This window comes from Lutjanus erythropterus, chromosome 2, assembly GCF_056507025.1.
Source record: "Lutjanus erythropterus isolate fLutEry1 chromosome 2, fLutEry1.hap2, whole genome shotgun sequence".
In the NCBI taxonomy this organism is placed as follows: domain Eukaryota; kingdom Metazoa; phylum Chordata; class Actinopteri; order Lutjaniformes; family Lutjanidae; genus Lutjanus; species Lutjanus erythropterus.
The window spans coordinates 1,095,475-1,102,352 of NC_139318.1; the positions used below are offsets into that span (position 1 = coordinate 1,095,475).

General features: G+C 41.3%; 1 pseudogene; it reads left to right on the forward strand.

Moving 5' to 3' along the window:
* Window positions 1-756: 756 nt before the first annotated feature.
* LOC146331001 (uncharacterized) lies at window positions 757-2,602 on the forward strand (annotated as a pseudogene).
* Window positions 2,603-6,878: the final 4,276 nt, after the last annotated feature.

A 6,878-nucleotide genomic window follows, 5' to 3' on the forward strand; every position in this document is an offset into this window, starting at 1 on the left:
CAGTGACATCACAACCTCACAGGCGAGACCGTGGGCATCAAGTGTCACAACAGCTGTGCCTTCATACACAATTAGCTGACTCCTAATAAAGATAAGCATTGAACAAACATTTTGCATTTGAGCGAGAACACACATTGTGTGAGCTGAAAGTGGTCTGACAGCTCTGAGGTGGTATTTCAGGCTGTGTTTATGAGCACTTTATTAGGGTGGTGAAGCCTTCATTAGGGACAGATGTCTTTTTTGTATGGCACAATGAGAAAACTTGATGCAGGCTCACATCTATTTGGCTTGCAATCTTGCGTAGTAACGCCTCTGAGAGATTGTGATTGTGTGTCTGTATGTGTGTTTGAGTGCTGTATGGCTGTTATGGAGGTTTTGCTGAGGGACACAAAGACAGAAAGCTGTTATAAAGGTCAACCAGATCAGTTCTCTTCAAGCCAGTGCAGTGGAGAAAAGCATTTGTCTCCAGTTCTTATCAAGTCCAGTTGCCTACTACAAACCTTGATACGAATACCATGACCTGGATGACTGAGAATATTCACTGACATGTTGCTACACACTTTGGGACACACACCCTTCGACTGGTGCGGGAGTATGAGAGGACTTCCAGAAAACTTGCGGACTTTAGAAACCATCTGTGCTTCAATTTAAGATGCAGGCAAGAGAGGGTATTCCCCGACAGCCTACGCCTCGGCTCGTCTGTGAAAGGCCACTGAGCGGAGAAAATCTTATAGAAGACGGAAACTCAACTACTAAATGAGACAGGTCCATTTCACCATTGATGTCCTCACAGTGAAGCTTGACCAGATTCGTGATGATCTTACATCACTTCTTCCCAATGAAGTTCTGGTGGAGGTCTCCGGGTTTGTGGAAAAAGCTTCTCAGCACCTCAAAAAAAAAAAGACAGCCAGCAAAACAAATTCCAGACACTGCAGTTCCAAACAGTTCCTACAGAACACAAGAGCTAACTTGGAGAAGGAATGACAACAACAGAACACAACCAGACACCAGTGACAAATGGGTTAAGAATTTTTCAGACAGGAACCTCACACAACCTGAGAGAGAAGTTCTGGCCAAAGGACTGAACTTTGCAGTAACACCAGAACAAATACTGGTGGTGGACCTCATCAACTGAATCAGCCACCAGGAACAACCAGCTTACTATCACTGAGGCTGAGCAGTGCAGGTTAAAGGTCTCAGCTGCCCTCTCCAGTGCCAAGGCACCTCCCTCCAATCTGACCACCCAAGAAAGGACAGTGCCTTCCTTTCTTGGGTGGTCAGATTGGAGGGAGGTGCCTTGGCACATCATCTCTGCAAAGAGACCGGGACATCACTATTCTCCCAGCAGACAAAGGGAGATGTATGGTGGTAATGAATACATCAGACTACCATTCTAAGGTGAATAGTCTACTCAGTGACACAGCCACCTATGAACCACTTAGGCAAAATCCTACCAGCAGCTACAAGAAGAAAGTAGTCTGCTGTTTACAACAACTGGAGAAGGATCAAGTCATTGACAGACAGCTGTACTACCGTCTATACCCGGGAGAAACCATTCCTCGTATTTGTGGACCCCCTAAGATACACAAAGGGAACCCCACTCAGACCCATCATCAGCAGTATCAACTCTGTTACTTATAACATTGCCAAACACTTGGCCACTATTTTGGCACCTTTGGTTGGAAACACCCCACACCACATCAAGAACTCACAGGACTTTGCCACCAAAATCAGAGAAATGAAATTGGACCCAGATGAAACCAAGGTGTCCTACGACATTACCTCACTTTTCACATGCATTCCTACCACAGAGGAAGTGCTTGACCTCTGTGTTACCACCACCTATTTCCAGTTCAACGGGGGTTTTTACAGGCAAAAACATGGCTGTGCGGAGCAGCTCTCAAAACCTGTGGTTACCCAAACTGGGCCTTCATCAAAACCAACAAAAGAAATGGGTCTGAGAGAGAAGAAAACTACATCCAAAGGAAAAACATCGTTATTCCTTACATTGCAGGTGTTTCTGAAAAACTTTAACAAACACCACATCCCTGTCCATTTCAAGCCCAGCAACGCCCTGAGGCAAAAACTTGTTCACCCCAAGGACAGAACACCCAGACACAAACTAGAGAATGTAGTGTATGCTGTCCAGTGCAGTGAGGAGTGCACAGACCTGTACATTAATAGGCACATGGCACAACACAGGAGAGCCAGTTCCTCAGGTCAGGACTCAGCAGTCCATCTACATCTGAAAGCTACAGAACACTCCTTTGAGGATGACAATGTCCGTATTTTGGCCAAGGAAGTCAGATGGTTTGAGAGAGAAGTGAAAGAGGCCATTTTTGTTAACCTGGAACGGCCATCTCTCAACAGAGGAGGAGGCCTAAGACACAATTTATCTGCCACTTACAATGCAGTCTTAAGATCACTGCCCAGGCAGTTGGATACCCACCTGAAATCATGTGACTCCAACAAGTCACATAATAGCAGGGACCTGAATGACTTAATGACTCCCATTCACACCTCCTCCCATGTGACATTCAAGGGTCACACAATAGAGGGGCAGGCCCTAGGTGTTAACGACCCCATTAGGTTTAAAACCTGAACTCCCAAACCAGTCAGGCAGAACTGAAGAAGCTTCTTGGATGAGAGGCGAAACTTCTTCAAGAACTCTGTCAAGTCCAGGTGCCTACTACAAACCTTGATACGAATACCATGACCTGGATGACTGAAAATATTCACAGACATTTTGTCTCCATTTGTATTTTAGACAAGGGAAGCTTTGGTTTTGTTTCTAACTGGTTTTTGTTTGTGAAACTGATGCTATCAAATCAAATACAACTCACTGAACACAGAACCGATTGTTTATGTAGCCTAAAAATGGAAAAAAGAGAGCAAAGGCAAAGACAAATGCTGAGAGACAGAGCAACTGTCTATCATGAGTCTATATTAGTGGGAATTTATAGATTTTCTTTACTATTAGTATTCTCCTGTAATGTGTTCTATCCCCACAGGCCATGAGTAGATCGTTGGAAATGAAACCATCGTGCTTCAAAGCCAATTATGCTCCCTCTTTTGCTTGGATGTGAAGAACATCTGCATAATGCTATGCATGCTTTAGATCACAGGCCTTTTGCACAGGCACAAAGCATTGTCATGGGAGTTCTGCTAATTGTATTTATCACTGAGGTCAGCAGGATTATTGCCCCATGTAAATCTGGCCTGTACATTTCACCTAGAGGGCATATTCTCTGTGAATTGATTTTAGTTTTTACATCTTCAGTATATAACAACAGGATCTTTTCCTATTTCTGACTGTAAAATTAGAAGGTTGGCAGTCCCAAAATCCATTAAAAGATGGGTTTTGATTTTTCCTATATTCTCTCTAGTCTATCCTAATGCAACATTCATGTGACAGAATCTGAAAGTCTAGCAACAACTGGTAAAAGTATTGTAACAATTTACTGCCTTGGAAATGTTAGGATGTGACTTTGAAGTTGGTGAGAGGTGGAATACGAGCCATGTTGTCATGGTTGGTTTCTTTTAAAGACCCCCTCCAGGTTTTTAGCCTCATGTCCATATGTGCATGTTTTTCATGAGTTACAAGACATATCAGGAGTGAAATAAGCAGTAAACACCATGTCTGAGCATTTCTTGCTTTGAAACTGCAGTGAGCAAGGACAGTCTTAAAAAAAAAACTAAAAAACAGACTCAGTCAGGCTGGTATAGGCAGGGATATGACATCACAAACCTGAGTTTTTAGTTGTTTCAACTTCAACACTAGACCAGTACTCTTCTCCTTGTCAGAGGGAGTGGTTTTTCCCACAAAAATACTCCCATCCCATCCCAATCCAATGATGAGTTAAAAAAAAAAAAAAAAACTCCTGTGGTGTCCCAGTTCCGGAAAAAATGTCAGCCTCTAATGCTCATTACAGTTTAAGTAATTGCCAAATGCAGCCTCAAAAGAACTTAATATTACTACTCTGGGCCCTGTTTCCCAGAGCCTTTGTAGCGCTACGTGCGTCGTAAGTTGTATTTTAAGGTCTTCCTTAAGGTTACGGGCTGGTTTCCAGAGTTGGGACAACCTTAAGGGAGACCTTAAAATACAACTTACAATGCACGTAGCGCTACGAAGGCTCTGGGAAACGGGGCCCTGGTCAATAGAGGACATTAAGGTGATGCCCCACCTCTCCCCACATCCAGGAACTTAAGTGAAGACGACTTAAACACTGTATAAATTTCATTTCTTTAAATGAATAAGGACAATATTGTGTAGTTAGTGATTTAAATATACAATCTGCAATAAAATGTGGTGTTAAAAAGTTGTCTAAAGTTAATGACAGGTCACGTTTCCAGATTGGAACATTTTTTGGCCCACTGATTCTTAAGTTGTACCTGCACAATTCGATCTTCTCAATCCAAGAGAAGGAGCTCGGTGGGGTGCATGTTATCTCCACCCAGCATGATATACACACTGTCAACCTCAGGGTGGCAGCAGCGAGTGACTGACTTGATCTACACCTGATAATTAATACAACAGAGAGAGATGTGTTGATAGGTGGAGGAGTTTAGTGCATCAGCTGTTAAAATAGAGACACAAAATTCAGTAAAGGCACTATAAACAAGATGCTCTGAGAGTAGAACATTAGAAAAGAAGCTGAGAGTTAAAGAACCCGGACCTGATAAGGCCGACATCATAAACAACAACAATCAGAAGATGATAAACTCTCTGAGGAGAACATAGTGACAGTGGAACTCAGTCTCACACTGAGACCAGGTGATCTTCAGACGGGTGAGCTGTGCTGGATAAACTATTCACATCATTTACTTCAGGAAAATACAACATTGTGAAAATACTGTACATGAAAATACATACTAAAAGTAAGTAAACATTATCAGCTGTTCTCAGTATGAAAAGTAAAAGTAAGCACTGTGCAGTAACTAGTAACTTTACCTGTCAGGGTAAATGTAGTGGAGTAAATAAGTTAAGTAGAACTATAAATGAGCACATAATGGATGTACTTAAAATTCTACTTAAGTACAATATTTGAGTAAATGTACTTAGTGATGTTCCCCCACTAGAGATGGCAGAAGCTGAATGTGTGGTGTTGGTCTGTTACAAACTTTTAAATAGTTGCTTTTTTGCACAGAAAAGTGGGCAACACACCTTAACGTAAGTACTTTACATAAACCTGAGACAGAAACATTTAACCACAGAGTCACTGAGAAATTCATGTCTCTCAGAGATGAAAAGGGAGATTTTAAGTCACAAGATTGCAATTTTTAAATTTCATTTATTCTAAAATGTTATTTACTAAAAGGTTTTAGTGTGTTCATTATTTTCTTCCATCTTTCAGCATAACAAATTGTAGCATAAAAGATAATTACTAGGGCTGCAACGGATCGCAGTTGACCCATGTCCCGTACGGATCGCCCTCTACGGTTCGTCACGCATGTGATTCACGGACCACATGTGAGCATCATAGTTTTACTGTCACTGTTACTTCTGTATAAGTTATAATAACTGAAATCTCAATGCAGAATTGCAGTGAAAGGACAGGACAGACGGTGCTGTGTGCAGCTCATCTCTGTGAAGAGCGACTGATTTAAAAGCCGTCACATCACCTGGACTGAAATCCGGACCATAACTTTTTTCACTGATGTAACTCTGCTATCACCAAAGAAACAGATCATAAAACTGTGATGTTCATTGAAACTTTGGTGATATCAGCTGTCTTAACTTCTACACAGGTCCTGTCTGCTCACTGGTGATGATTGATTGATCATGACTTCTAACCAATCAGATGTGCTGCTGTAGGCGGGACATTGAACCAGACTACAGAGTGTAGTTGTGTATTATACTGTACAGTATATAATGATCTAATATATGTCTATTGTATACATAGTACAGCACTGTACAAGTTTGAAGTTTTTAATATTATTATCATTATCATTACTATTATCATTATTATTACATTACATAACTATGGTGATAATTACAGACAGACAAAGATCAAAGACAAGTGCATTTTTAAAATAATTTAACCCTAATCCCACCACTGTTTTCTTTTTTGCTGATCCGAAAAATGATCCGATCTGTGACTCAAACCCGTGATACGATGTGAACCATGAGTTTTTTTGATCCGTTGCACCCCTAATAATTACTATAAAGGATTTGCATTAAATGAAGTGCCTTAACTTACCATAACCAAACAAGTTCCATTAATACTCTCAGCTCAGTAAATACAAGTAAAGGCCCTTTCATTTATTAAAACACACTGGTGCGATACCTTAACGTTTACTATGTTTACGTAGCCCCGTAGTGACCTGGTTAGGCCGGCAAGCAAACATAAACATCAGCATCTAACCTGTGTGAGAAGCCTTTGGCCCACATCCCAGCATTCCTCGCTGTACTCTGTGTTGGGAGGAAGCAGTGTGTGATGCTCAGCTGTTTGCTCCTCAGCAGGGACCAAGCTTCTCTACAGAGCACCTCTGACATATCCACAAAACACACAACTAACAGCCCTAACAGCCTGCAGGGACTCACCTTCTGCTCAATACCAGGAGCTGCCTGTAAAAAGGCCACCAGCAGCTGGAGCTATGGCAGTGCATTATGTTTACACATCACTGCTCTTAAGATAAAACTAACAGACACTAACAGTCATTTAGGCACTGATTTGGGATTGCAATCTTTAAATTTATCTTATTCTTTTAAAACTCCATACTTGCACTGTTATAAGTACTAAGAAGAACAGGGTAATGGTTTTACAGTACACAGCAAGTGTGTTTTACTTATTTTTATCTATATTTACCAACACTCAAAATTTTATAGTGTTTTAAAGTTGTCATGAAGTCAAAATTGATATCTAAAGGGATAGTTC